We start from the raw sequence: 27,305 nt of genomic DNA, 5'->3' as shown, positions 1-27,305 counted from the left end.
TTCTTGTTTTTCCTTTTAGAGCAATGTAACAGGGAGATCGGTTGAGCAGTAGCATCCTACATCAGCATACAACAGCGCACAACAGCAGCAAGCAATACAGTCACACGGTAGTCCCAGCTACCAAAATTTCCCGAACTACATTGACCTGATTCCTGTTTCAGCCCAGGATATGTAGGAAACCTCTGAAGCAAAGGTTCGGTCAAATCTTTTTCAAAAAATGCTTCACACGGAGTATTCGGACGGGCAAAATCACTCGCTTTATCTTTGCGCGAAAACCCTTCGTGTCTTCGTGCAAAGAGGGGCAGCTGCACGTGATTTTTGCTTCACAAGCAATCACTCCCAAAGGAAAACAAAAGAAAAATAGTAACAAATGGCTTCGCTGTACAATTTTTTTTCCCTTTTCGTGACATGTGTTATTAGTCGTTTGTAGGTCTGTCCATTTTGCATCTAGACATTATCAAACAAAAATACAAAAATGTCTGTTGTTAAAAGAAAATTCAAAAAATATATATGTATATGTGCATCGCTCGTTCTAGACTTTTAGTTCACTTACTTAAATAATTTTGTGATAATTGTGTTAAAATGTTGCATTGTTGTTTAGTTTTAATTTCGTTATTTTATTTATTTTTGTTAGTTTTATTTTTTATTTTTTGTTTTAAAAGAAAAATGAAATTAGAAAACAAAGAGGGAAGGAAATCGGTTGGGCCCAAAAGAAATGAAACGAAAACAGGCCCAACCAGCACTGATCCAGTCCAAAACCGGCTGCCTAAGCAGCAATTCAAACGACGCCGTATGAGGGCGTTCGATCTGAGCCATCCGTCCAGGCCAATCCAACGGCTCAGGGCCTCTATCAGTAACCCGTTTCAAAACCCGACCCAAATAACCAGCCTGACCCAACCCCTCATTTAAACCAAACGACCTCGTTTCACTACCAAACGACCCCGTCTCATTTCTCACCCTCGGATCCAAGCCGTTGAGATCATATGATCTAACGGCTCAGATCCAATCCCATAGACCATATATAAACCTTCCCTTACACCCACGCCCCCTATACCAACACCCCACCCCTTCGTCCCCAAGCTCAAACCCGGACCTCCCATTAGAAACCCTAGCCGCCCCCGTCTCCCTCGCCATTAAAGCCGGCGGCATGGACGCCGGTGGCCACCTCCTGAACACCCTAAGACCCCCTCACTCTCCTGAACATGGATTTGTTACCCCCTAGGCTCGAATCACTTTCCTTCGTCTCGAATCTTCATTTGAAGATTTGAGTCGAACCCGGACCTATGCCAAACCACCCCATCTTCATACCAGACACTCCCCTGACCTTCCTCGTGACCAAACCAAGCTTGGTTTGGTCCGAATCTACCCACAACTCCCGAAAAATCAGATCTGGAAATCCAGACCTTAGAACACATGCACCTGGGGAATCCGGCCGGCCTTGACAAGGGTTTGAGGTCTAATAGACCTTAATCAAGGTGTTCTCATGTGAGAACACCCTGATTAAAGTTTGTTCGGCCTCAAAAGTTCGAAGTTGAGTCTGATGTGGGCCCGTTTTGATTTTAAACTTTGTCGGTAAGTTTTCTTTCCCTTTTCGTTTATATCAACTGCTGATTAAGTCATTAGCATGCTTTGTGATAATAGTTTGTTATTTTCTGACAGTTTCTTAATTTCTTTCTTCTCTGTAAAGGCCTTTTATTTGGTCGATTGTTTTCTGTGTATGATTTAAATGTATCCTATGATAAGCATGTCCGATTAGTATAGTCGTCGCATGAATAAACTTATATAGGTTCCCAGTAATTGAACACAAAATTGTCTGATGCCCTTTAGGTCCCTGAACATATTGTTTATGTGAGCGACTGATTATTACCTGCTATAATTAGTATAGTCGACTCGATAAATGTCGTTGATTAGTTTCTATAACTAATGAATCAAACGAGCTAATAATGTCGCATGACTAATTGAACTTTGCCACTGATTGAAGGCCCCAGCATTGTTTGAAATAGTTTGTTTGCATTGAAAAATGACTGAAAGGTTCAGTCTAGGCAGTCTTGAATTTGAACTTTCATCAGTTCAAAAATGCCCTGATGCTGCAAAGGGTCAAGACAGTGATAACCAGGGTTTAACAGGGGTAGTCTGGGGTTTGAAAAGAACAAAAATGATTAGTTTAAATGAGCTGACAAGTAGGGTACTAATTTAGGATTAAACTAATACCAATGGGGAGCAAGACATAAGAGTATGGGGCTTGAAATGAATAATAAAATGATGCCCATAACTCTTGATTAAACAAAAGACCAGGCGTGGGGAACAAAAGGGGCTGGCACAAAAGATGCTTAGGCATGGCTTTAACAGAGTATGGGCAGGCTGCAAAGTTGCAGCACGAGGGCAGCCTAGCTGCACTGAGTCATTTGGCTTATAAATAGGCCATTTGAGAACTTAGAAAGGGCTGGACTTTTGAGTCTTCAGAAAGAAAAAAACTTTAGTCTGAAGAGAGGTCTAGTGAGTCCCAAATCACAATAGCGTAAACACAAGGTAGTTTCCAATAGACATTGTAACCAAACACTGCCTGAAAGTCGTACAAGAGTGCATATTGGTCAAAGCTGTCTTGGCCAAGTTCTGTTGCTTGCATTGGCTGAGTTGTTTGTTGGTTGTTGAACTGTTAGTTTTACTGCATTTGAACCTTCAGTTACTGCTGTTATTTCCTTACTCTTTCCTGGGATTGCTGGCTTGGTTTCGACTATCTGCTAGTCCTTGTATTCTGGGAGATATTGTTGGTTACCTGTGGCTGTGGAAAACACTTGGTTTAGTTGGTTGTTGCTGTGTTGTTGCTGTGTGTCTGCTGCTGCTGTATTTACTGCATACTGCCCAGCTGATCATTCCTTTCTTCTTCTGTTCCTCTATACCAGGTACACACCTAAGACACTGTCAGATGTAGCTGGAAATTTGAGCATAAATGTAAAGGAAAGACCTGAAGAATGTTTTTTATAGATATAGATTGTTACATTAAATATTCATGCAATGTGTAATAGTTTTACATTTTGTTCTGGGTACTAGAGGTAGTCTCATGCCTATAAATGTCAATGTATAGTAGTTGAATGCTAGAATGTGCATATAGGTTGGTGATGAGAGTATGCCCAAGGCAGTAGTTTGTATCTCATATTTAGTTCAAAAGTGTAGTATAAGCCTGTAATGTATGCCAAGCATGAAATTCGTACACTAACTAAGTTCTTTCCTTTCCAATAAATTGCTATATATGACTCTTAAAACCATGTTTTAAGATCCGGAACACAAATTCAGGGCCTCAACCTCACAAAGGTCGAGTTCAGGCCAAAACAGGCCAAGCCGGCCTGCTTCGAACAAGCAGTGGCCCAGGTCTGGCCGATCATGCTTGGGCTGGATTTGGGCCCGTGATTATTTGTTCGGACAGCCTCGTTTTTGATTTTAGGCATTTCTGAATGTTGTTACAAACAACTTGCAAGCATATAATTAATTAGGACTATCTACTGTTTTCAATTGATAAGGACAAACGCGATAAGAAACGTAGTCGCTATAGGATATCCTTTTAAAATAAGAACGAGATGAGCCTCGATGAAAATAAACACAACGTGCAGATGCGGGGCCCTTGTTTAAATGTATATTATCGAAGCATTTAGGTTCCAGGACGGGTTGTTTAGCAAATCTCACAACCCTCCTAAAATAACAATACGTTAGACTCTTTAGGACGCGCCTTAATAAATCTTACCTTCTTAAATTCGGGTGCGCATTTATGTGACCCAAATCCAATTCTCAACGGAGTCGAAATGTGTTTCTAATCACGGGTACATTGATTGTGACGTGGTTCGAGATGCATGTCCATGACGTTGCAAATTCATTAAAAATAAAGAACGAGATGAGCCTCGCCAAATAAAAAATACAAATTGCGGGGCCCTCAGTAAATATTTGCTTTAGAAATTATTTGGATTTCGGGATGGACCGTTTAGTAAGATTCCACGGTCTTACCCCAAAATAAATACGCTAGTCGCTTTAGGCGCGTCTTTAATAATTTAATTTCCTTAAACTCGGGTGCGCATTGATGTGACCCAAATCCCAATCTCAACGGAGTCAAAGTGTGTCGACGACCACAGGTACATTGATTGTAACGCGGTTCGCGATACATTTTCACAACGTTGCAATTCCTGATAAAAACAATAAAATGATAAAAGCGGTTAAAAGTTAAATTTTGCACATAAGCTCACACTTGTATAAAATCAGATAATCGAGCCGAATATGATAGTTAAGCAACCGTGCTAGAACCACGGAACTCGGGAATGCCTAACACCTTCTCCCGGGTTAACAGAATTCCTTATCCGGATTTCTGGTACGCAGACTGTAATATAGAGTCATTATTTTCCTCGATTCGGGATTAAAATTGGTGACTTGGGACACCCTAAAACTCCCAAGTGGCGACTCTGAAATTAATAAACCATCCCCGTTTTGATTGTCCTTTAATTGGAAAAACTCCCCTGCGCCCCTCGGGCGCGGAAAAAGGAGGTGTGACAAGTACTTCATCTTGTCCTTATACACGGACAAGCTAGAATAAGCATGAAACCTAAACTCATCAAGTTCATTGAGTTTCTCTACTCGGAGATTTGCTGCAACATCCCACTCAAGATTTAACTGCTTCAAATCTCACATGGCCTTATGCTCTCTAACTCAACCGGAAGATGGCACGCTTTCCCAAATACCAACTAGTACGGAGACATACCAGTTGGAGTCTTATAAGAAGTCCTGTAAGTACACAAAGCATCAACAGTTTCCTTGACCAATCAGTCCAATTTGCATTAACAGTTTTTGACAATATGCTATTTATCTCCTTGTTGGAGACCTCAACTTGTCCACTAGCGTGAGGATGATAAGGGTTTGACACCTTGTGATTGACACCATACTTTGCAAGCAAAGTATCAAATGCCCTATTGCAAAAATGAGAACCCACATCATTGATGATCTCCCGATGAGTGTCAAACCGTGTGAAGATATTTTTCTTGAGAAACGCCACCACACTCCGGGCTTCGTTGTAGGTAAAAGCTGATAACTAGGGATTTTGATACATTTTATACTCCTTTATGCTTAAGTTTTGATTAGAAATGTGTACAAAATAGTCCCAAAAGGATCACAAGTTGTGTTTGATTGCAGGTTTGATCAACAAGGTTACAAGATGTCAAAGATCAGCTCAAAAAGGAGTGAAACTTGCACAAGTATCAGGACAAGACAAAGCTCAGGCAAAACAGGGCCAGTGCGGCCGCACACCATTCTGTGCGGTCCGCACAAGTAAGGTTCAGAGAGGCTGCTATTCAGGCACAAAGGCAATACGGCCGCACGAGGTTTTGTGCGGTCCGCACTGGATGCAATGCGGCCGCACTCGATTTTGTGTGGTCCGCAGAGCCAAGTTTAAGAGAGTTACTAGTTTCAAGTTTGAAGCCCAATGTGGTCCGCCCTCCATTTCATGCGGACCGCACTAGAAGCCACCGCGGCCGCACTCGATTCTGTGTGGTCCGCATTTCCAAGTTCAGAGAGCCGGTTATTCAAGTTTAGAGCCCTAGTGCGGCCGCACGTGATTTTGTGCGGTCCGCATTAACCCCGCCAGGGTATTTTTGTCCAGATTTTTCAGCTTAGTATAAATAGTTTTTTTCCCATTTTTAGGTCATTAGATAGTTTTGTACACTGGTTGCGCTCGTGACTTCGAGTACTTTAGCTATTTTGAGTAATTTTAGCTTCATTTCAACATTGAATCCTCTAGTTTAATTTCGTAATTAATTAATATGAGTTTTTCTTCATCAATTTCTTAATTTTCTTCTTCAATTATGAGTAGCTAGACCCATAAGCTAGGGTTGTGGCTAAACCCTAGTGTGGATAATTGATGGGCCTTGTGTTTTAGGGTTTGATTGTCTATGGGTGTTTGATATTTGGACTAATTTCACATTTAATTGCTGAATTGGTGATTGCAAACACTAGTTTGTGTTTAGTTGACTTTGGCTCTTCTTGAGAAAGAGAGCCTAAGTCTCTGAAATTGGTCCAACAAGGAATTGGGGCGTACTCAAGAGATTGATAGCCCCAATTAAAGGGTTAAACCTAGAGATAGTAATACCCGACTTGAACCTTGATTGCTTGTGCAAATTTGCATACCCAATGGGTCTTGAGAAAGTCAATTCGGGCAAAATCACTCAAACTACCGAGAGGTATAGAGTGAGTAGAATTGTGCAATGGTTATATCATATTCCCCAAATGTGACAATCATGTCTTAAACTCAAGTATCCGTCAATTGACCACCTAGGCGAAAGTCACTAACCTAGTGCCTTTTAACCATTTGAACAACTCAAAACAGTTTAATCTTAGCTTACTTTAGTTTAATTGAGCATTGTAGTTTTATATAAATAGAAGTAAATCAAAACCCAAAAATGTTTAGAAGTGCAATTTGGAGCAAATACATAACTCCGTGTTAGATAGACACCCAACTCCAACTTCTAGCTCCCTGTGGAAATCGATCCCGACCTTAATCGGGTAAAAGCTGCTTTGACTTCTCTCGCTACTCAATAGTAGTGCAGGGTTGGCCTCGATCACTTTTTGGCACCATTTTCGGGGAGCTAACGGTTTTGGCTATCTATTTGAATAGCTTTGTGTATTGTTCTTCTTTCCTTATGTGTTACTAATTTGTTTGTGTCACAACTTCAGGTACAAAATGGTAGCGAACTTAAACAATGCACCTCTTGGAGATCTTCCGCCGGGGGAGGAAGTAGATGATAATGTTAAAGATGAGGTCCCTGTTGTGCCTCATGGACAAAGGAGAGGCCGCCAGGACAATGATAATATTCCAGACCCTCCCCGCCACCTCCAAGAGTGGCTCCTAGAGTGCTTTCGAACCAAGGCTATGCAAGTGCTATTGTTCCACCCCAAATCCAGGCGAGCAATTTTCAAATAACCAATGTGATGCTGACATTGCTGGAGCGGCGTGGGCATTTCACGGGCGCTGCAAATCAAAATGCTTACAAACATCTCAAGGGGTTCGTGGATACATGTTGGGGGAACAAGCAAACTAATGTGTCCGAGGATGCATTGCGGTTGAGACTCTTCCCATTTTCACTTAGAGGGAAAGCACCTGATTGGCTTGAGCGACTTCCCAACCATTCCATCACTACTTGGGATGAGTTGGTGGATAAGTTCATTGAAAAATATTTCTCACCGGGGCATATGGCTGCATTGAGAGATGAGATATTGGCCTTCAAGCAAGAGCCCATGGAACCTTTGCATGAGATTTGGGAGCGTTATAGAACAATGGTGAAGGAATGCCCCAACAATGATATGACTGAGGCGATGATCCAACAAACCTTCTACCGGGGCATTAATACAACAAACCAATGCATAGTGAACCAACTTGCTGGGGGCAACTTCATGAAGCTGTCTTATGATGAGGCTTGTGACATTTTTGACTAGATGGTTGACACTTCTTCTGCGTGGCAAAGTAGAGCCAACATGCCCCAGGGTGACCCCACAGTCACTCATTTGCACAAGGAGTTACATAATCATGCGCAGGCTATAGCTAAGTTGACAACTATTATGAACCAACTAGCAAAGGCACAGTTGCAACAAGTTCAAAATCCTCGCCAAGTGAATGCCATGGAGGGTGTTAACATGCTTGTCAACAAAAAAAGACAAAGAGATCAACAGAACCAAGGGAATTCGGAGCAATTTGGCAATGATTGTGGTGGATTTCAAGATGATGGATTTGATGGACAAAGTGAAGAGGTGCAATACGTGAATAATTATCAAGGCCAAAGGGGAAATTCTTCCAACCAACAACAATGGAGACCCCAAGGCAATTGGGGAAATAAACAACAACAAGGCAATGGTAATTGGGGGAACAACAACCAAAACTCCAACTGGGGCAATCTAAACAACAATCAAAACAATCAAGGAAATTAGAATGGTAACAACAATTGGGGTGGTAACAACAATCAAGCTGGATGGAATAATAGAATCTAGGAAACCGGGGGCAAGGCTTTTAAAGTCCCCCAATGTACCAACAAGCGAACAATCCACCCCTATTTCCATCTCAAGGTCCCAGTTTTTCAAGGAATGATATGGGGAGAATTGAAATAATGTTCGAACAGATGATGAAAAAGAGTACGGATTCCGATGCTCAGTTGTCTTCCCACAATACCTCGATTCGGAATTTGGAGATTCAGTTGGGCCAAATCTTACAGTCCTTGAACAGTCGCCCTAAGGGTGCTCTACCAAATGATACGGTAGTGAACCTGAAAGGTGGGAACAATCATGTTATGGTGGTAACTACAAGGAGTGAATGAGGCGGTGATGTGAATGCCTCCAAACAAAAGCAAATCTTGAGTGATGATGTTGAGTTGCAAGAAGATGAAGTTCCTTTGGTGGTTGAAAATGTGATTGATGAAAATGTGAATGAAGAAGTGAGGATTGATATTCAAGATACCGAGGTGGAAACTCAAAATGATGTGAACCCGTCTAGGGAACACATAATAGACATGCCGGAGCCGATTGTGCCTAAAGCTAAGGCTCATTTGCCAAGGCCACCTCCACCTTATCCTCAAAGGCTCGTGAAGTAGAAAAATGAGAATCAGTTTAAAAAGTTCATTGACATCATGAAGAGCTTATCCATTAATGTGCCTTTGGTAGAGGCTCTTGAACAAATGTCGGGCTATGCTAAATTCATGAAGGACTTGGTGACAAAGAAGCGGTCTATGGATTGTGAAACTATAAAGATGACTCACTAAGTTAGTGCAATAGTGCATTCAATGGCCCCGAAGCTTGAAGATCCCGGTGCTTTCACCATTCCTTGCACCATTGGAAGTGCAAATTTTGCTAAGGCTTTATGTGATTTGAGGGCTAGTATCAATTTGATGCCCTACTCGGTTTTCAAAACTTTGGGTATTGGGAAACCTAGGTCGACTTCTATGAGATTACAAATGGCGGATAGAACGATGAAGAGACCATTGGGTATTATTGATGATGTGCTTATCCAGGTGGAGAAATTTATCTTGCCAGCTGACTTTGTGATCTTGGACTATGAGGTGGACTATGAAGTTCATATCATATTGGGAAGACCTTTCCTTGTTATAGGGAAGGCCTTAGTTGATGTGGAAGCAGGGGAACTCACTTTCCCGGTGGGTGATGAAAAGGTGGTCTTTCATGTGTGCAAATCAATGAAGCAGATCAACAGTACCGAGGTGTGCTCTTTTGTGGACCTTGTCATAGCAGTAATAGTTGATGACACCAGTGCAATGATCAATGTGGAAGACCCCTTGGAGGTCGTATCGTTGAATCTTGATGCTAATGATGATGATGAGGGCCGAGTGGAGTGCGTGAATGCTTTACATGGAATGGGCTTTTACTCTTATGAGCCTAGGAAATTATCTTTGGACCTTGAAAATAGGAAGACTCCACCAACAAAACTTTCAATTGAGGAGTCTCCGGTGTTGGAGTTGAAACCACTGCTTCCACATCTCAGGTATGAGTTCTTAAGCTCAAATTCTATTTTTCCAGTTATTCTTTCTTCTTGTCTTACTAACATGCAGGTTGATGCCACATTGGCGGTGCTTCAAAAGCGGAAAAAGGCAATTGGATGAACTTTAGCTGATATTCGGGGGATAAGCCCCGCATTCTGTATGCACAAGATTATCCTGGAAGATAATGCAAAACCCTCATTGGAGCATCAAAGGAGGTTGAACGAGGCAATGCAAGAAGTTGTAAAAAAGGAGGTGATCAAGTGGTTGGATGCCGGGGTTGTATACCCCATCTCTGATAGCTCTTGGACTTCACCAGTACAGTGTGTACCAAAGAAGGGTTGCATGACCGTGGTTGCAAATTCACAAAATAAGTTAATTCCTACCAGAACCGTCACCGGTTGGAGGGTATACATGGACTATCGCAAGTTGAATAAAGTGACCCGCAAGGATCACTTTCCTTTGCCTTTTCTTGATCAGATGTTAGACCGACTTCCTGGGCGTGCCTTCTACTATTTCTTGGATGGGTATTCTGGGTACAACCAAATCTTGATTGCTCCGGAAGACCAGGAGAAGACCACATTCACTTGTCCATATGGCACCTTTGCTTTCTCTAGGATGCCTTTTGGATTATGCAATGCACCGGCTACATTTCAGCAGTGTATGATGGCCATTTTCACCGATATGGTAGAAGACATTTTGGAGGTGTTCATGGATGACTTTAATGTTGTGGGAGACTCATTTGATGAATGCTTGAAGAATCTTGATAGAGTTTTGGCCCGTTGTAAAGAAACCAATCTTATTCTCAATTGGGAGAAATTCCACTTTATGGTGGAAGAGGGCATAGTTCTTGGGCATAAAATTTCAAAGAATGGTATTGAGGTAGACAAAGCAAAAATTGATGTGATTCAAGGATCCCTCCCCCTACTTCTGTCAAGGCAGTTCGAAGTTTTCTTGGGCATGCGGGGTTCTACCGGAGATTTATCAAAGACTTTTCGAAGGTGGTGAATCCCTTGTGAAAGTTGTTGGAACAAGATGCCAAGTTCGTGTTTGATGAAAAGTGTATGCAAGCCTTTGAACTTCTCAAGCATAAGTTGACCACTACTCCTATCACTACCATACCTAATTGGATATTGCCCTTTGAGCTCATGTGTGATGCGAGCGATGTTGCGATTGGGGCAGCTTTGGGTCAAAGAGTGAACAAAATGTTTCATTCGGTGTACTATGCGAGCAAGACAATGAATGATACTTAAGTGAACTACACGGTCACCGAGAAAGAACATTTGTCTATTGTGTTCGCAATGGAAAAATTTAGGTCGAATCTCATGGCTGCTAAGGTTATTATTCATACCGACCATGCTGCACTCCGGTACTTGATGACGAAGAAGGATTCCAAAGCTAGACTGATGCGGTGGGTCTTATTACTTCAAGAGTTTAATTTGGAGATTGTGGACCAGAAGGGTAGTGAGAACCAAGTGGCAGACCACTTGTCCCGCTTGGAGGAGGAGGGAGGCCTCGTGATGGCCTAGAGATCAATGATTCATTTCCTGATGAACAACTCCTTTCGGTGTCGATGAATGATATGCCATGGTTTGCCGATGTTGCTAATTTTCTTGTGACTGGTATAATCTCGTGTGAGCTTTATTCTAACCAAAGGAAGAAGCTCAAGCGGGGATAGTTTGAATTTTTATTGGGATGAGCCGTACTTGTTCAAGATTTGCATGAATGGTGTGATCTGAAGGTATGTCCTGGAGGAAGAGCAATTAAGTATCTTGGAGGCTTGTCATTCCTCTCCTTATGGTGGCCATCATGGTGGGGCAAGGACGGCTTCCAAAGTTCTTAGTTGTGGATTTTATTGGCCAACTTTGTACAAAGATGCAGGTGAACTAGTGAAGAGGTGTGATGAATGTCAAAGAGCGGGTGGAATTTCGAAGAAAGATGAGATGCCTCTCAATACCATTCTTGAGGTTGATATTTTTGATGTATGGGAAATTGATTTTATGGACCCGTTTGTTAGCTCGTGTCGGAACACATACATTCTTGTGGCGGCTGACAATGTTTCAAAGTGGGTTAAAGTCGTGGCTTTGCCCAACAATGAAGCCCAGAGTGTTGTTGCATTTCTCAAGAAGAGCATTTTTACAAAGTTTAGTGCTCCTTGTGCATTCATACGTGATGTGGGTCTCATTTTTGCAATAGAGCTTTTGACACTTTGCTTGTAAAGTATGGTGTCAATCACAAAGTTTCTACTCCCTATCATCCTCAAGCAAGTGGTCAAGTTGAAGTCTCCAACAGGGAAATCAAAAGCATATTGTCAAAGACGGTCAATACAAATAGGACTGATTGGTCAAAGAAGTTGGATGACGCTCTATGGGCTTATAGGACTGCTTACAAGACTCCGATTGGTATGTCTCCGTATCGGTTGGTATTTGGGAAAGCTTGCCATCTACCGGTTGAGTTAGATCACAAGGCCATGTGGGCTTTGAGGAAGCTAAATCTTGAATGGGATATTGCAACCAATCTTCGTGTGGAGCAGCTTAATGAACTTGATGAATTTCGATTCCATGCCTACTCCAATTCTTCCTTGTACAAGGACAAACTGAAGCACCTTCATGATAAATATGGTCGTAGCAAGGAGTTCAAAGTGGGTGATTTGTTTCTCTTGTTCAACTCTCGATTACGTCTGTTTTCGGGAAAGCTTAAGTCAAAATGGAGTGGACGTTTTGAAGTGGTGTGTGTAAAGAACAAAAATGGGAAAGTTTTCAGAGTGAATGGGCATAGGGTCAAGCACTACTTGGGAAAAATTGATGACAGCCACGTGGTGGCACTTCTTCATCTCAAATGATTTGATGGTAACCTGCGGCGTGTCGCGACGTTAAATCAAGCGTTTCTTGGGAGGCAACTCATGTGTTTTTATTCTTGTTTTTCTTTGATTTACATTGTAGGATAGAATTTATTTTTGGACTGACTGGTTGTGAGATGTTACAGATTTGTGTTGATGCAGTGCAGGACATGGTGGAAAAAATTGTTCAAGTCTCTGAAGTTTTCAATGCGGACCGCACTATATTGTGTGCGGCCACAAAGAACTCAGTGTGGGGGGCACAAAATCAGTGCGGACTGCACTGATGAGGAATTAAACAACCAGTTCTCTGAAGTTTGCCACCGCGGCTGCACTACATTTTGTGCGGTCCGCGATGGACCACTGCGGCCGCAATGGTATTTTATGCAATCCGCAATGGTTGCCTTTCTCAAACTTGATTTACACTGTGTGGTGCAGACCGCACTGTATTTTGTGCGGTCCGCATTGAGTAGGTGAGATGGGCCCTAGGACTTTTTCTATAAATAGTGCCTGAGGCCCTCCTTTTACATTTTTCGATCTTTTAACTCTCAAAGCCCTAAAACACATTGTTCATCACTAAGCTTGCACAAATTAATCAGCAATACTCCTCACATCTGGTAACTTAACTTCTTTTTAATTGTTTTAATTTTGTTATTTTCTTTTAATTTTTGTTTTTCTTGTTCTTCTTCTGTTCTTCTCGTATTTCTTTCAATTTGGTAGCTTAGGGTAGTTAATTTCTTGTTAAATTTAGAATTAGGTAGTTAAAAACACTGGGCAAACACTTAGGGACCTTTCTTAGGTGAAAAATTAGACTTGAAATCAAAATATCTTGAACCCTAAGTTAGTGCTGTTTCTGGGTACTCAGTGCGGACCGCGGTGGAATTTGTGCGGTCTACGGTACCCCAGTGCGGTCCGCAATGGCATTTTGTGCGGACTGCATTGAAGAATGTTCAGACACTTGATCTTCGAGGACCGCGACCGCATTGCTTTTTGTGCGGTCCGCGGTGCCTCAATGCGGACCGCATTGGAATTTTATGCAGTCTGCGAAGCAATTGTTCAGAGAGTGAGTAGTTTGCACCACACCTCTATACAAACCACATTGCCATTTTGTGTGGTCCGTATTGGCCTCTATGCGGCCGTACTACATTTTGTGCGGTACGCACTCTGCAACACTTTGATACTGTCTGCAATATTTTATTTCCTGCAACTATGAACTTCAATGCCTTTCTACTGATACTAACAAAGCATAACTGACTGTTGTTTGCAGACAATGGTGAAACAAAGAGGCAAGGGTTCTAAACAAGCAGGTAGAGGAAAATCCTCCCGGGGAGGGAAACAGAAGATGCTAAGATTGACTCCCCAAGCCCGGCAAAACATTAAAAACACAAGGAAGCTCATTAAAGATGTTGATAGGGCCATTGACCAGTCTGGGAGTGAATATGAGCCCTCCCGGGATATATCTTCAGACTCAATCCCAGAGTACATCCCTGACTGGCCAGAGAGAAATAGACTAAGAGACACTCTTCCACTTTTCCCCACTGCCCAAGCTTCAGTGAATGTATCTTCTGGATCGTCTGAGGGCTCAGTTGAAGGCAGTGGGGATGAATACTCTACCTCTCCCACAGCTTCATTATCCGGAGAGGGTGTAGTAGGAGAAGATAAGGAAGCAGGAGGAGAAGAGGTAGTAGGAGAAGGGGGTGAACCTCAGATGGGAGGTGTTGCTAGAACTAGAAAACTGGAGGTGTGGCAAGACCGGTTTGTGAGCGAGGTGGCTTACCATAAATTCAGAGAATGGTGGCATGTGAGGAAATTGATCCCGGAGCGGAGTTTTGTAGATAGAGACCTCTTGCCTCACAACCCCAATGTGAGGAGATAATTTAGAGAGAGAATAGGTTGGGAGTACTTTTTGGGTGAATGCATAGATGCAAACGAGCACCTGGTCAAGGAATTCTACACCAATGTTGCCCAGATCAAAAAGGGCACCGAAGTGACCAAGGTGCAAAATTTGAAAGTGTTGTTTGATGGGAAAACCATAAATGATTACCTAGCCTTTGATGAGGAGGATGAGGCACTTTATTTGGGAAATATTGAATTAGGCGAGGAGGTCCGTCCTTGGTTGGCACAGTATCTGACAATCCCAAGTACCACCCCCGACTAGTTGAATACAGGAGTAAACATTTTGAGGTGAAGTTTGAATTTCGAGGCCAAGGGGTGAGAAACATTTATGTGCAGCATATTGGACCCCACTACTCATGACAACTCCCTCCCTCTTCACCGGGCAGTATTGGTAGCATCAATCATGGGGGGTACCCGATTAATGTCGGGAATGTGATGTCGCGGGTGATTACACAGGTAGTTAGTGAGGGTGACAGAAACTATCTTTCCCCAACTTCTTGACCATGTACTTCAGGGACCTCAAAGTTGAAAAGCGGCCATTCGATATCAAAGTGAAAGCAAAGGCCCTGTTCTCATGGTACAACATGCAGGGTGATGACAAACCAAAAGGCAAGAACTACAAGGGAACAGCCACTGCTCTAACTGGCCAGTATGAAGAGCCAGTGGTGGTAATGGCTCCTACTCAGCCTGCTTCCACCAAAGCGGACATGCCCCCTGGCCTATCCACTTTAGCAGATCCAAACATACCCTCTACCCAGGCCTACCCAGTGACTGCCCACCGTCTGAGCCAGGCTCTTCTCAGCATCAACAACTGGATGCAGACAGCTTCCTCTAAGCTGCATGTCCTCACTACTACAGTAGCAGCTCAGTCGGCACCTCCACCTCCACAGGTCCCACAATATATTGAGGACACCCTCAAGGATATTCTGGACAACTAGAAGAAAATCCTTGACACTCATAAAGTTCTTACGGACGATGTGGAGTCTTATGGAAAAGCTCTCAAGGAGCTTGCTAGGGAGGCCAAGACGATGAGAAAGACGCGGGCTTCTAAGGAGTCCGTAAAGGAGTTGAGGGTTGAGGTTGACAGGATGAAGGTAGATCATCTGCCTTTAGATTTTTTGCTATAGGACCATGTGCCAGCAGCTCAGCCTCATCCAGAGCAGTCCCAGAGGTCTCCCAAGAGGAAGAGGATGATTCCCCGAGCAGATGATGCAGTCATCTAGTTGGCAGACCCACCGGAGGCCTCCTCCAGTCAGCCACAGGATGCAGCTCAAGAGCCTATCCAGGTCCAGGCCCAGGTCCCAATAGCAGGCCATTGGGTACCAGTCTGAGGTTCCCGAGAATATAGAGGACCCAGGGACCACTCAGGATCCCATGCAGACAGACGGGACATAAGGAGTTTCTATATCCTTTTTCCTTTTTATTTTTGGTGCTTATTTTGTTTAGTTAGCATTGAGGACAATGTCAGCTTTCATTTGAGGGGTAGGCCCTACTTTTATTGATCTGGATGATTGTATATATTTGACAAATTTTATGTTTTCTTTATTTTTCATTTTTGGTATGTATATAATTTTAGCACTTCTTTACATTTTTCGTACTTTTTACTTTGGGTCTGTATATAAAGTTATGTTGTATTGTATATATTCATCCCCTCTATTGTATATTCGATTAAATCCCCCTCCTATAAATATTCATTTTACTTTCTGCATTTTTCTTTTCCGTAGCTTCTTATTTATGTTTGTAGCTTCTTGTTTTGAATATTTGCAATAAGCCTTTGGTTTTCTTAATGTCATGGTTCTTTCCAAAGGTGGAGTTTGTGTAAACCGGGTGGCTCTTCCCAATGATGGATGACGTGACAACCTTCTTAAGGGTTTGGGTCCGTTTTTCTTTTTGCTTTTAGTAGTTAGTGGTAAGGGTGCCTCAAGCAAAGCTTCACTTGGGCCTAGTACATTTGTCTTTGATCTCATGGTCAAAAACAAATTGTTGTGTTTAGGATGGTGAAAGTCATGACTTTGAGACTCTTGTGTTGACCGATAATCATCAAGTGGTTTTTCGGGACCATTGTGTGCTCAAATCTTATCTAAGGTCGTTGTGGGCCCCCGACTCTATGTCTTTAGTGATCCCATAGCTTGTGTGGTGAGAAATTGCATTGCAAGTCCAAGTCCCGAGCCATTGGTCTAGAACTTCCCTTGAATATTTGTTAAGGCGAAATCCTAAGTGAATTTTGACTTGAGACATGATTATAGGCTCTCATTGATCCAAATGATAGCTTGAACACTTCCATAGCCTACCAATGATAAAATCCCTAGTCAACCCCTTTGAGCCTTAGACCTTTTTCCTTCAAGAACCATGATACAAGCCTTTACCTATTCTAAAAGATATTCTCTCTTGGCACCCGATCTTTCCTTAACATATGGCAAAAAGTATAAGTTTGGGGGGTGAGACGAGGATGGAAATAAAGCATTAAAAAGGTACAAATGAAGAAAAGAAAAGGCAATGAAAAAGAAAGAAAAGCAAAAAAGACAAAAAGAATGCTCAATATAGAATTGAATAAAAAGGGATACAAGAAAAGCAAAGAATGAAAGGTGTGAAAAGTTGAGAAAGGAGAAAAGATTTGAAATGTATAAGAAAGAGTGACAGTGTGTCTCTCTAACCCCTAGAAAGACGTGAAAAGACTCAAAAATTCAAGTGAATGTGTGCCAAAATGAAACAAAATAAGTGCTTAAGGGAAGATGGAACCTTCTTAAACCAAACATTGCCTAACCAGAACCAAAAGCCTTCACTATGTCTCCAAAAAAGCCCTATATGATCTCTAGTTGAATGAAACTTACATTAGTGGTGACTCACATAAGGGGCAAGCATATAGTACTTAAAGCCGGACTTGCGACTTTTCCTTGAGAGAGATGAGTGATGTTCCATTAACCTCGTTCTGAGTGCTACTATTCTAAAGGTGAGGTTTGCTTAGGGAGAGCTGAGGATGTGTGAGTTTGGGTTCCACCATGACCAAAGTAATAGAAAGAGTTCTTTGATGTGTTGAGCCAACTCTTGATGCTTTTGTGTCGCACTTTATCCATGGTGTTTAAAAGAGTAAATATTGTTAATGAGTCATTTGTATGAGGGCAATTATTAGTCCCAATTGATGCTAGATGAGGTCACTTTAGGACAGCTGAATTTTCTTGGATTTTCTCTTAAAGGGTAAGTCTTATTTTATTTGCTTGAGGACAAGCAAAAGCTTAAGTTTGGGGGAGTAGATAACTAGGGATTTTGATACATTTTATACTCCTTCATGCTTAAGTTTTGATCAGAAATGTGTAAAAAATAGTCCTAAAAGGCTCACAAGTTGTGCTTGATTGCATGTTTGATCAACAAGGTGACAAGATGTCAAAGATCAGCTCAAAAATGAGTGAAACTTGCACAAGTATCAGGACAAGACAAAGCTCAGGCAAAACAAGGCAAGTGCGGCCGCACACCATTCTATGTGATCCGCACAAGTGAGGTTCAGAGAGGTTGCTATTCAGGCACAAAGGCAATGCGGCCACACGAGGTTTTGTGCGGTCCGCACTGGAAGCAATGCGGCCGCACTCGATTTAGTGCGGTCCGCAGAGCCAATTTTCAGAGAGTTGTCAGTTTCAAGTTTGAAGCCTAATGCAGTCCGCGCTCCATTCCATGCGGACTGCACTAGAAGCCACTGTGGCCGCACTCAATTCTGTGTGATCCGCATTTCCAAGTTCAGAGAGCCGGATATTCAAGTTTAGAGCCCTAGTGCGGCCGCACGTGATTTTGTTCGGTCTGCACTAACCCCGCAGGGGTATTTTTGTCTAGATTTTTTAGCTTAGTATAAATAGTTTCTTTTCCCATTTTTAGGTCATCCGATAGTTTTGTACACTGGCTGCGCTCGTGACTTCGAGTACTTTAGCTATTTTGAGTAATTTTAGCTTCATTTCAACATTGAATCCTCCAGTTTAATTTCGTAATTAATTAATATGAGTTTTTCTTCATCTATTTCTTTGTTTTCTTCTTCAATTATGAGTAGCTAGACCCATAAGCTAGGGTTGTGGCTCAACCCTAGTGTGGGTAATTGATGGGTCTTGTGTTTTAGGCTTGATTGACTCTGGGTGTTTGATATTTGGACTAATTTCATGTTTAATTGCTGAATTAGTGGTTGCAAACACTAATTTGTATTTAGTTGACTTTGGCTCTTCTTGAGAAAGAGAGCCTAAATCTCTGAAATTGGTCCAACAAGGAATTGGGGCGTACTCAAGAGATTGATAGCCCTAATTAAAGGGTTAAACCTAGAGATAGTAATACTCGACTTGAACCTTGATTGCTTGAGCAAATTTGCATACCCAATTGGTCTTGAGAAAGTCAATTCGGGCAAAATCACTTGAACTACCGAGAGGTGTAGAGTGAGTAGAATCGTGCAATGGTTATATCATACTCCCCAAATGTGACAATCATGCTTTAGACTCAAGTATCTGTCAATTGACCACCTAGGCGAAAGTCACTACCCTAATGCCTTTTAACCATTTGAACAACTCACAATAGTTTAATATTAGCTTACTTTAGTTTAATTGAGCATTGTTGTTTTATATAAATAGAAGTAAATCAAAACCCAAAAATGTTTAAATGTGCAATTTGGAGCAAATACACAACTCCGCTTTAGATAGACACCCGACTCCAACTTTTAGCTCCCTGTGGAAATCGATCCCGACCTTAATTGGGTAAAAGTTGCTTCGACCTCTCTCGCTACTCAATAGTAGTGCAGGGTTGGCCTCAATCATAAGCCACGGCCTCTACCCACTTGGAAACATAATCAACGGCTACCAGAATGTAAGTGTTGCCACACGAACTTACAAAAGGCCCCATAAAGTCTATGCCCCACAAGTCAAAAATGCCTACCTCAAGAATAGTGGTGAGAGGCATTTCATCCTTCTTGGAAATTCCACCATATCTCTGACACTCATCATATCTCTTGACAAGCTCACCAGTATCTTTATATAGAGTAGGCCAATAAAAACCACATATAAGAACCTTTGAAGCAGTTCTTGCCCCACCATGATGACCACCATAAGGTGAGGAATGGCAAGCATCAAGAATACTCATTTGCTCCTCTTTTGGAACACATCTCCGGATCACACCATCATTACAAATCTTGAACAGATAAGGCTCGTCCCAGTAGTAATCCAAGCTATCTCGTTTAAGCTTTTTCCCTTGGTTAGAAGAGAACTCACATAGGACAATGTCGGTTACAAGAAAATTGGCCACATCGGCGAACCAAGGCATACTATTCAAAGACACTAAGAGGAGTTGTTCATCCGGGAATACATCATTAATTTCATGACCATCTTTGGGTCTCCCCTCCTCCTCCAAGAGGGACAAGTGGTCCGCCACTTGATTTTCACTTCCTTTCCGATCAACAATCTCTAGGTCAAATTCTTGAAGAAACAAAATCCATCTCATCAATCTAGCTCTAGAGTCCTTTTTGGTTATCAAGTAACGAAATGTGGCGTGATCAGTATGAACAATCATTTTGGCACCAATGAGATAAAGCCTAAACTTATCCATTGCAAACATAATTTCTAGCAACTCTTTCTCCGTCACTGTGTAATTAACCTGGGCATCATTCATAGTTTTGCTTGCATAGTACACCGGATGAAACATCTTGTTCATCCTTTGCCCCAAGATCGGATCCAACCCTACACCACTATATAATGGCAAGGAGTGGTCGATGCAGATTTTACCCGAAAGGTTGGGATCGATTTCCACAGGGAGTTAATATTGGTTGGGAGTTGAGTTTCTATCTAATCTAGCTATGTGTGTTGTTTTTAATTGCACTTCTAACCATGTTTGGATTTGTTACTATTCTACTTTTAATGCTATTGATTGCTGAAAATAAACTAAGTACAATATTTTTGTAAAGTTTTCTCAAGTGATAAAAAGTACTAGGGAAGTGACTTACACCTAGGCGAGTATCTAATGAGATCTAAAATTTAGGACAAGCTTGTTATATTTGGGGTCGTGATATAACCTTTGCACATAGCTACTCACTCTATACCTTTCGGTAGTTTGAGTTATTTTGCCCTAATTGGATTTCTTAAGCCCAATTGGGTGTTCAAACAATGCAAGCAAAATTGGCTCAAGTCGAGTATTACTATCTCTAGGTTTAACCTTTTAATTGGGGATATCAATCTCTTGAATGCACCCCAATTTCTTGTTAGCCTGAATTTCCTAGACTTAGTCCATCTTTCTCAAGAAGAGTCTAAGTCATAAAGGTATGAATCAGTATTTGCAACTACCAATTCTACAATTAAAGCATGAATCAAGCTAAATATCACTAACTCATAAACAATTAAGCCCTAAAATAAAAGACCCATTAAATACCCTCACTAGGGTTGGGTCACAACCCTAGCTAATGGGTTTAGCTACTCATAATAAAGGTATAAATCAAAGATGAAGATGAAATATAAGCCATAAAATTTGATTACAAGAATAAAATCCAAGATTAATAGCTAAAGCTGCTCTAAAATTACTCTAAGTGGTAAAATATGGCTGTTCACGAGCTCCTCAAAGCAAAAGATGACCTAAAAATGTGAAAAAGATCTATTTATGCACAGTTGAAATTACTGGACAAAAATACCCCTACGGAGGTTCCGCTATCAGCGCAATACTGAGTGCCTCAGCGCTTGGACTTTCGCGGCCACGCAAAAGCAGGCGCGGACCGTGTTTCTTCTCTTTTGTTTTTGGAATGGACTTGATTCTGCTTGGAGCGTAAAAATGACCGCCTCAGCATTGGCTTCAATCGCGGCCGCGTAAAATGTTCGCGGGCCACGTTTCAAATTTGAGCTCAAATTTCCAGGCCTCTAAATCTCTATTTCGCCCTCAGCAAAATTATCATCGCTGCCGCATAAAGTATTCCGCTGCTGTGTTATTTCATCGCGGTCAGCGGTCCCTGTCTGCATCCAAAACACCTTCTCTGAACCTCAATTCTAATGTTAGCGTAATTGTGGCCGCCTCAGCGGTGGACCTTCCGCAGCCTCTTTTTTCCTTCGCTCACTACAAAAAAAAGACTAGAATTAGCTACGAACGTCGTCGCTATCTGTCACTAAAATGCTCGTAGCTAGCAGAATTTCTTAATAAGCCATCGCTAATCCATCGCTAAATGAGATTAGCTACAGAATTTGTCCATCGCTAAAATCTGATTTTTTTAGTAGAAGATAAAAAAGAAAGAAAAATGAAACTAATATAATATTAATACTATATTTTGCAAGAAAACTATACCATAGACAAAAAAGAAAAGAAAATTAAGGCACTTATTAAAATTTGACTTACACCTAGGCGAGTATCTAATGGGATCTATAATTTGGGACAAGCTTGTTATATTTGGGGTCGTGATATAACCTTTGCACATAGCTACTCACTCTATACCTCTCGGTAGTTTGAGTGACTTTGCCCTAATTGGCTTTCTCAAGCCCAATTGGGTGTTCAAACAATGAAAGCAAAATTGGCTCAAGTCGGGTATTACTATCTCTAGGTTTAACCCTTTAATTGGGACTATCAATCTCTTGAATGCACCCCAATTCCTTGTTAGCCTGAATTTCCTAGACTTAGTCCCTTTTTATCAAGAAGAGTCTAAGTCATAAAGGCATGAATCAATGTTTGCAACCACTAATTCTATAATTAAAGCATGAATCAAGCTAAATATCACTAACCCATAAATAATTAAGCCCTAAAATAGAAGACCCATTAAATACCCACACTAGGGTTGGGTCACAACCCTAGTTAATGGGTTTACCTACTCATAATAAAGGTATAAATCAAAAATGCAGATGAAATATAAGCCATAAAAGTTGATTACAAGAATAAAATCTAAGATTAATAGCTAAAGCTGCTCTAAAATTACTCTAAGTGGTAAAATACGGTTGTTCACGAGCTCCTCAAAGCAAAAGATGACCTATAAATGTGAAAAAGATCTATTTATAGAAAGTTGAAATTACTGGACAAAAATACCCTACGGAGGTTCCACTGTCAGCGCAATACTGAGCGCCTCAACGCTTGGACTTTTGCGACCACGCAAAAGCAGGCGTGAACCGCGTTTCTTCACTTTTGTGCTTGGTATGGACTTGATTCCGCTGGGAGCGTAAAAATGACCGCCTCAGTGTTGGCTTCAATTGCGGCCAGGTAAAATGTTTGTGGGCCGCATTCATTTGAGCTCAAATTTCCAGGCCTCTGAATCTCTATTTTGCCCTCAGCGAAATTATCATCGCGGCCGCGTAAAGTATTTCGTTGCTCGCATTATTTTATCGTGGTCAGCGGTCCCTGTCTACATCCAAAATACCTTCTCTGAACCTCAATTCCATTGTCAGCGTAATTGTGGCCGCCTCAGCGGCAGACCTTCCGCGGCTGCTTTTTTCCTTTGTTGTCAACGCTTTTATCTCAACTTTAAACTTGTGTAGATTTAACTCCTTCATGAGTTGGTTATGACTTTTTTGCTTCATTTTGACCAAACCCTGCAAACAAGCACAATAAGTTAGTTTTCGGGAATACTTTTACACTTTTTTTATCCAAAAACTAAGCAAAAGAGAGCATAAGATAGGCTAAAATCCGTAGTTATTAACTCCCCGAAAGTTAAGTTTTTGCTCGTCCTCAAGCAAACAAAGTAATTCCCACCTCCACAAGGTAAAAGAAAGAAGAATTTCAGCTGTTATAAGGTGATTTCAGCAAGCATCAATTGGGACTAACAATTACCCTCAACATAAATGCATTATCAACAACGCACAACCTTTTTAGCACCATGGATCTAGTACGACACAAGATCATCAAGAGTTGACTTAACTCATCAAGGAAACTCGCTCTACTACATAGGTTGTTGTGGAACCCAAACTCTTTCTCCTCCACTCTCCATAAGTAAAATCTCACTTAAGAATTGAAGCACTCAAAACAAGGATTGTGAATAAGCACACTCGTCTCTCTCAAAGGAAGGTCACAAGTCCGGCTTTAAGTACCATAAGCTTGTCCCTTATATGAATCACCACTAATGTAAGCTCACTCAACCCGAAATCATATAGGGCTTTTGCGGAAATGTAATGAAGGTTTTTGGTTCAAGGTAGGATATATTGGTCTATGAAGGTTTCATCTGTCCTTAAGCACTTCATTTTCTTATTTTGGCTCACACTTTCTTGACTCATTGAGTCATTTTATTCTTCCTTAGGGGACTAGAGAGACACACTGTCACTCTTTCTTGTTCATGATAATCATTTTTCTCCTTTCTAATCATCCCAAGCCTTTCATCATTGCTTTTATTGAATTCCTTCATTTTTCTATATTGTTCACTTTCTTTTTGGACTTTTTGGCTTTTCTTTCTTTTTTCTTTTTGTCTTCCCTTTTCTTTATTTTGTACCATTTATCACTTTTGCATTCCTCATCTCTACCCCCAAACTTATGCTTTTGCCAATTGTGCTAAGGAGAGATCGGGTTCCAAGAGAGGATCATTTTATAATGGATAAAGGCTTGTATCATGGTTATTGAAAGAACAAGGGCTATGCTCAACGAGGTTGACTAGGGATATCATATTTCGTGGGATATGGATGCTTTCAAGTCTCAATTTGGATCAAGGAGAGCCTATAATCATCTCTCAAGTCGAGCTATACTTAGAATTTCGCCTAGACAAACATTCAGGGCAAGTTCTAGACTTATTGGCACAGGACGTGGACTTGCAAATCAATATCTCACCTCACAAGCTATTGGATTGCTAAAGAGAACAGATTCGAGGGCCCACAACAACCTTAGCTAAGATAGAGCAACACAAATGGCTCCTAAAAACCTCTTGATGATTGTTTAGTTAACACAAGAGTCTAAAGGTCACAACTAGCACCATTCTTTTCAAATCAACTTGTTGCTAACCATAAGGTCAAAGGTAAATGTGTTAGGACCAAGTCAAGCTTTTCCTGAGATACTTTTATTCTTTACTACTATTTACACAAAAACATAAAGAAAACGGACTCAAACCCTTAAGAAGGTTGTCATTCCATCCATCATCGGGAAGAGCCACCCGGTTCACACAAATTCCATCTTTGGAAAGAATCTTGGCATTAAAAAAATCAAAGGCTTATTGATCACGAAAACTTGTAAAAGTAAGAAGCTACAAATTGAAAAAGAAACTACTGAATGAAATAAGAAGCTATGCTATTAAGGAAAATTGAAAAGGAAGTTATAAAGTAAAGTACGAAAAGTAAACTAAATATGTACAATAGGGGATTGAGACGAATATACATAAAAGGGGAATGAATATATACATGGAAAGGTAACTTTATATACATACCGAAATTGAAAAAATAACGAAAAGTGAAAAATAAATGGCAAAGTTATATACATACCAAAAGTGATAAATAACAATAATGAAAATAAGTATCATAATTACATTCTAGTATCAATCAAAATTGGACCCCCCCCCCCCAATAAAAACTAGAATTATCCTCAATGTTAAAAGCAAAAATAAGATCAAAGATGGGTTAGAGAGTAAATAAAACTCCTTATGTGGTCTGTATCGGATCCTGCACATCAGTGGGGTCAGCTCCTTCTCTGTCCTGCGGCTGGCCCGAGTCACCTCCCAGGGGTCCTCCAGCTCAATCTCCAAGTCATCAGTCTGGGGAATCACCCATCCCCTCACGGGCTCTCTATTAGCCTCCTGATCTGGTGCCCTGAGCTGCTGGAGTTGGCTCCTCCAATAATAGGTCCAATGGGATGTCTCCAGCTGATCTAATCTTTTCAACCTCCTTGCGCAGCAGCTTTACCGACTCCTTGAGACCCTAGTCTTTTTCATCTTCTTTGTTTGTTTGCCCAGTTCTGTGATTGTTTTACCCTGAGCATCCAAAGTGGCCAAGATAATCTTCTGGTTGTCCAGGAGCTTCTTCTGATTGTTCAGAAGCTCCTTTAGTGATTCTTCTACTGAAGCGGGCACCTGAGGCTATGCCGGAGCTAACTGAGTTGCCTTTGTGCTGGATAGGATAGACAGCTTTGAAGTAGCAGCCTGCATCTAGTTGTTGATGTTGGACGGAGTTTGGTTAACCCTCAGTGCAGTTAGAGGGTATGCTGATGAAGAAGGCATGGAAGTAGATGATCCGGAGGGAGGATGTGGTATGGTAGTGGGAGGCTCGAAACCAGTGGCCACCACCCCTAGCTCTTGAGACTGGCCAGTGGAAGTGGTGGTTTTGCCCTTGGACTTGGGGTTGTCTGAACCCTGAAGGTTATACTAGGAGAACGGCCTCTTTGGTTTCACCTTAGTGTCAAAGTCCCTTCTCTCGACTTCCTGATTCTCTAGGTACATGCTGAGGAAGTTCCGGAAAGGGTATGAGCTCTCATTCTTGTTAACCACTCTGGTGATCACCCTGGACATAATGTTCCCGACATTGATCGGGTACCCTACCATGATGGCCTCCACTATAATAGCCCGGGATACGGGCATATCACTGGCATGAGTAGTAGGGTCTAACCAGTTGCACACAAATATTTCCCAACCCTTCGCCTCGAAGCTCAAAGTGTTCCTGTAGATTGGGACCCCAGGTGTCAGCCGAGCTGGAGTAGTCCCCGGCAATGGCGCTAAAAAGTGATCAGCTCTAACCTTACACCACTATATAATGGCAAGGAGTGGTCGATGTAGCTTTTACATGAAAGTTCGGGATCGATTTCCACAGGGAGTTAATATTGGTTGGGAGTTGGGTTTCTATCTAATCTAGCTATGTGTGTTGCTTTTAATTGTACTTCTAACCATGTTTGGATTTGTTACTATTCTACTTTTAGTGCTATTGATTGCTGAAAATAAACTAAGTATAATATTTTTGTAAAGTTTTCTCAAGTGATAAAAAGCACTAGGGAAGTGACTTACACTTAGGCGAGTATCTAATGGGATATAAAATTTAGGACAAGCTTGTTATATTTGGGTTGTGATATAACCTTTGCACATAGCTACTCACTCTATACATTTCGGTAGTTTGAGTGACTTTGCCCTAATTGGCTTTCTCAAGCCCAATTGGATGTTCAAACAATGCAAGCAAAATTGGCTCAAGTCGGGTATTACTATCTCTAGGTTTAACTCTTTAATTGGGGCAATCAATCTCTTGAATGTACCCTAATTCCTTGTTAGCCTGAATTTCCTAGACTTAGTCCCTCTTTCTCAAGAAGAGTTTAAGTCATAAAGGCATGAATCAGTGTTTGCAACCACCAATTCTACAATTAAAGCATGAATCAAGCTAAATATCACTAACCTATAAACAATTAAGCCCTAAAATAGAAGACCCATTAAATACTCACACTAGGGTTGGGTCACAACCCTAGCTAATAGGTTTAGCTACTCATAATAAAGGTAGAAATCAAAGATGAAGATGAAATATAAGCCATAAAAGTTTATTCCAATATTAATAGCTAAAGTTGCTCTAAAATTACTCTAAGTGGTAAAATACGGTTGTTAACGAGCTCTTCAAAGCAAAAGATGACCTACAAATGTGAAAAAGATTTATTTATACAGAGCTGAAATTACTGCATAAAAATACCCCTATGGAGGTTCTGCTGTCAGCGCAATACTGAGTGCCTCAGCGCTTGGACTTTCGTGGTCGCACAAAAGCAGGCGCGGACCACGTTTCTTCTTTTTTGTGCTTGGTATGGACTTGATTCTAGCATAAAAATGACTGCCTCAGTGTTGACTTCAATCGCGGCCGCGTAAAATGTTTGCGGGCCACATTTCTAATTTGAGCTCAAATTTTCAAGCCTTTGAATCTCTATTTTGCCCTCAGTAGAATTATCATCGTGGCCGCGTAAAGTATTCCGCTGCCACGTTATTTCATCGTGGTCAGCGGTCCCTGTCTGCATCCAAAACACCTTCTCTGAATCTCAATTCTGATGTCAGCGTAATTGTTGCTGCCTCAGCAGTGGACCTTCTGCGGCCGTTTTTTTCCTTCGCTGTCACTACAAAAAAAAACTGGAATTAGTTATGAATGTCGTCGCTAATCTGTCGCTAAAATGCTCGTAGCTAGCAGAATTTCTTAATAAGTCATCGGTAATCCATCGCTAAATGA

This window comes from Nicotiana tabacum, chromosome 11 (genome assembly GCF_000715075.1).
Source record: "Nicotiana tabacum cultivar K326 chromosome 11, ASM71507v2, whole genome shotgun sequence".
Classification (NCBI taxonomy): domain Eukaryota; kingdom Viridiplantae; phylum Streptophyta; class Magnoliopsida; order Solanales; family Solanaceae; genus Nicotiana; species Nicotiana tabacum.
The sequence above is the reverse complement of the archived record's forward strand: the minus strand, read 5'-3'. Positions refer to the sequence as shown.